A 5368-nucleotide genomic window follows, 5' to 3' on the forward strand; every position below is an offset into this window, starting at 1 on the left:
TATTAACTAATTTACTGCCTGGTGATGTCACCAGGCAGGCCAAAACTCCATCCCACCAAAACGGACTGAAACTTCAGGCAGTCTTTTCAAACAGCTCTGACACTAAAAGGGCATTATCGTCATAATCCCAATTTCACAGTATTATTCCAAATATATATAAAACACAGGAACAACATGTTTTTGACTGCACTGGGCCTTTAAATAACCAAAAATGTGCTTTGAAATGCATGGCTTTATGACAAGAGCAGTCCCCTCTCTGCGGTACTGGGTACCAAGCCATCACTTTGACAGACGGTAATGAACTTGTGCGGCATTGTGTGCGACTTCACAGCACAGCTTTGTGTATACCCACAGTTAAGCCCATGTGCACAAGGACAACAAACTCTCAGGCACCAAGAACACACACACACACACTAAAGCACACACACACTCCGAACACTACTTTGGGCATAATATGCTGCATGTCACCTCACGTAATATGCTGTGTCACCTTGCTCCTCCCATTCCCACAAGGCGGTAACGTCAATAGGTGAAATCTCTGCCAGTAACTCTGAGCCCTGGGTCCTCCAGTACTCCCAGGAATAGCCGAGTCAGAGAAATGTAGTCAACTAAGGTTTTGGATAAATGACAAGTTAAATGACTGCCAACCTTTTACCTGCAACTGAATTGGCTGCGGAACAATACAAAGTGTAATACAAACAGACATTACTTCTTACCTCTTATGAATATGACATACTGACTCAACCTGCAATGACAAATCCGTACTTTGTACTACACTTAATCTGACAGGCTACTTCACATATAATATAACATGCCTTTTTCCATAGCCTACTTATACTTTCAAACTCATTTCCTCATCACACTTTTCATGAAATGTCTTAGATAGTCACCTAAAACAGATGCCCGAGATGAAAAGATGAATGACTTAATAGTTGGTTATGTAGTTATGCCAGTAAGTCACTGGCCAGCTGCAAGGCAAAGCCATTGTCCTGTTAATAGGGCTTCTCGCTCCAGTCCAGCGCACACAGGACACTTTATTATTACCAAAATGTGTCTTAGCAGACGCAGAGTTCTCAAGTACCTGTACTGCTCAGCAGGCGGCTGTCCAGAGCAGTTTCCACGGTTACCAGATGGACGTCTGGGCCGTTGGACCTGACCGTGTCCCGCCCTGTTTCTAGACAGGATAGAGGGCTGTCCCAGTCCCGGATGGGGGGGGGGAATTATGAGAAGGTTGGAGGGGGGTAGGAGTATGGTGCACCCTCCAGATGTGAGGGACAGTTTTTAAGAGAGTTCGGTTCCCTTTGGGTTTCTCCAGTTTCATCTAGTGCACAGGTCCGTTCACTGCCCCCACCCTCGTCTATCCCAAGGTGCCTTTCCTCCTTGGGTCTTGTCCAACTGTCATGTGCAAGTTTGTTTTTAGCTTTTCTCTTTACAAGAGTGGACCTCCATCAAATCTAGGTTGAAGGACAAGGTAATATAAAGTCCACCAGGATAGAGTGGGTTTGCTTCCCGGGACCACCCCTAAATAAAATGTATGCATGCATGACTGCAAATCGCTATTGAGCGTCTGCTAAATTACATTATATATTTTTTACTAAGACAGTCCAAATTTAGGTGAATGCCATTTTAGCGCTTGTCAATTTATGAAATAAATCATGAATTGAATATTTCCCAGAAAATATTTTGGGGATTTTCATTTCATGAATGGTCTCTCAAGGCTTGTTTTGGCAGTGTTTATGCAAACAGTCAACAACCACCGCTTACAGTGCCTTCAGAAAGTATTCCCAACCCTTAACCTATTCCACATTTTGTTGTGTTACAAAGTGGATTAAAATGGATTTAAATTGTAATTTCTGTCAACAATCTACACAAAATACTCTGTAATGTCAAAGTGAATAAAAACATTTGAACATTCTTAAGGAATGTATGGAAAATATGAATATATCTTGATTAGATAAGTACTCAACCCCTTGTGTCAATACATGTTAGAATCACCTTTGGCAGTGATTACGGCTGTGAGTCTTTCTGGGTAAGTCTCTAAGAGCTTTGCACACCTACATTGTACAATATCTGCCCATTATTTTGTCAAGTTGGCTGTTGATCATTTCTAGAAAGCCATTTTCAAGTCTTGCCATAGATTTTAAAGCCAATTTAAGTCAAAACTGTAACTAGGCCCCTCAAGAACATTCAATGTTATCTGGGTAAGTAGTGACTATTTATTTGGCCTTGTGGTTTAGGTAATTGTCCTGCTGAATGGTGAATTTGTCTTCCAGTGTCTGTTGGAAAGCAGACTGAATTAGTTTTTCCTCTAGGATTTTGCCTGTGCTTAGATCTATTTATTTTTTATCCTAAACATCTCTCTGGTCCTTGCCGATGACAAACATACCCATAACATGATGCAAAAAATATGAAGAGCGGTGCTCAGTAATGTGTTAGGTTTGGGGCAAATCCAACACAACACTTTGTATTCAGGACAAAAAGTGAATGTCTTTGCCACATTGTTTTACTTTAGTGCCTTATTGCAAACAGGATGCATGTTTTGGAATATGTGTATTATGTTTAAGTTTCCTTATTTTCACTCTGTCATTTATGTTAGCATTGTTGAGTAACTACAATATTGTTGATCCATCCTACTGTACGTTATCTCTTATCACAGTCATTCAACTCTGTAACTGTTTTAAAATCCCCATTGGCCTCATGGTGAAATCTCTGAGTGGTTTCCTTCCTCTCCGGCAACTGAGTTAAGAAGGGAGCCTGTATCTATAGTGACTGGGTGGATTGATACACCATCCAAAGTGTAATTAACCGCACCATGCTCAAAGGTATATTCAATGTCTATTTTTTTAGTTTTATACCAATAGGTGCCTTTTTTGTGAACCACTAGAAAACCTCCCTGGTCTTTGTGGTTAAATCTGTGCTTGAAATTCACTGCTCGACTGAGGGACCTTACAGATTGTATGTGTGAGGTACAAAGATGGGGTAGTCATTTAAAAATCATGTTAAACACTATTATTGCACACAAAGTGAGTCCAAGCAATTTATTATGTGACTTGTTAAGCACATTTTTACTCCTGAACATATTTGGGCTTGTAACATTTTGGGGTGGCAGGTAGCTTAGTGGTTAGAGCGTTGGGCCAGTAACCAAAAGGTGGCTGGATCAAATCCCCAAGTTGACAAGGTAAAAATCTGTTGTTCTACCCCTGAACAAGGCAGTTAACCCACTGTTCCCCGGTAGGCTGTCATTGTAAATAAGAATTTGTTCTTAACTTACTTGCAGAGTTAAATAAAGATTTTCCTTTTAAATTCCACTTTGACATTATGGAGTGTGTCACATTATCTCAATTTAATCAATTTTAAATTCAATGCGGAAAAAGTCAAGGGGTTTGTCACTTAGTGTTTATTTTTGTTTTCCCCATAAGCCTGTGAAGTTGTTTATACGCCTTGGTAGCACTTTAACCACCGCAATTGTAATTAGAGAATGTTCCAGTAATGACAGATGATACCAGAAAGCTGCTATTCCAGATGTTAATCTATCTGCTTCTGAAGGGTTCCTGTTGTTGCCATTTGAGGGTGTGCTCATAAAATTCACACTGGAGTGCCAGAGTGTGCTCTGGAAGTTCGTAAATTCAGAGCGTTGTCAGATTGTCCGTTTGTAAATTCAGAGCGTTTAGCTCTCAGAGTGTTCAGAGCACACACTGGACGCTCTGGCCCAGGAGAAGGGTTGATCTGAGCGTTCTGACCTCACAACGGCAGTCAAGCACCCAAGCTAACTGGCTAAGGTTAGCTAGCTTGCTAGCTACTTCCAGAAACAATGACAGAACATCTCACTCTGACAATTTTAGGCTGTTTTCATGTTATCCAGAGCGTTGGTGACTTGCTGTGCTGCTGGCAACAATTGAATTATGCTTTTTGCTGACGCTTACTGACATATACACTACAGGTCAAAAGTTTTAGAACACCGACTCATTCAAAGGTTTTTCTTAATTTTTACTTTTTCTAAATTGTAGAATATTAGTGAAGACATCAAAACTATGAAATAACACATATGTAATCATGTAGTAACCAAAAAAGTGTTAAACAGATCTATATATATATTATATTTGAGATTCATCAAATAGCCACCCTTTGCCTTGATGACAGCTTTGCACACTCTTGGATTTCTCTCAACTAGCTTCACGAGGTAGTCACCTGGAGTACATTTCAATTAACAGTTGTGCCTTGTTAAAAGTTAATTTGTGGAATTTATTTCCTTCTTAAATGCGTTTGAGCCAATCAGTTGTGTTGTGACAAGGTAGGGTTGGTATACAGAAGATAGCCCTATTTGGTAAAAGACCAAGTCCATATTATGGCAAGAACAGCTCAAAAAAGCTAAGAGAAACAACAGTCCATCATTACTTTAAGACATGAAGGTCAGTATATACGGAAAATGTTAAGAACTTTGAACATTTCTTCAAGTGCAGTCGCAAAAAAACATCAAGCGCTATGATAAAACTGGCTCTCATGAGGACCGCCACAGGAATGGAAGACCCAGAGTTACCTCTGCTGCAGAGGATAAGTTCATTACCAGCCTCAGAAACTCCAGCCCAAATAAATGCTTTACGGATTTCAAGTAACAGACACATCTCAACATCAACTGTTCAGATGAGATTGTGTGAATCAGGCCTTCATGGTCAAATTTCTGCAAAGAAACCACTACTAAAGGACACCAATAATAATAAGAAGAGACTTGCTTGGGCCAAGAAACACGAGCAATGGACATTAGACATAGAAGGCCAACATCCCGGAGTCGCCTCTTCACTGTTGAAGTTTTGCGGGTTCTATTTAATGAAGCTTCCAGTTGAGGACTTGTCTGTTTCTCATACTAGACACTCTAATGTACTTTTCCTCTTGCTCAGTTGTGCACGGGGCCTCCCACTCCTCTTTCTATTCTGGTTAGAGCCAGTTTGCGCTGTTCTGTGAAGGGAGTAGTACACAGTGTTGTACAAGACCTTCAGTTTCTTAGCAATTTCTTGCATGGATTAGCCTTCATTTCACAGTACAAGAATAGACTGATGGGTTTCAGAAGAAAGTTCTTTGTTTCTGGTCATTTTGAGCCTGTAATCGAACCCACAAATGCTGATGCTCCAGCATTTGTGGATTAGCTAACACAACGTGCCATTGGAACACAGGAGTGATGGTTGCTGATAATGGGCCTCTGTACACCTATGTAGATATTCCATTACAAATCTAGCTGCAGTAGCCATTTACAACATTAGCAATGTCTACACTGTATTTCTGATCAATTTGATGTTATTTTAAATGGACAAAAAAAAAGTGATTTTCTATAAAAAACAAGGACATTTCTAAGTGACCCCAAACTTTTGAATAG

This window comes from Oncorhynchus mykiss, chromosome 8, assembly GCF_013265735.2.
Source record: "Oncorhynchus mykiss isolate Arlee chromosome 8, USDA_OmykA_1.1, whole genome shotgun sequence".
Taxonomy (NCBI): domain Eukaryota; kingdom Metazoa; phylum Chordata; class Actinopteri; order Salmoniformes; family Salmonidae; genus Oncorhynchus; species Oncorhynchus mykiss.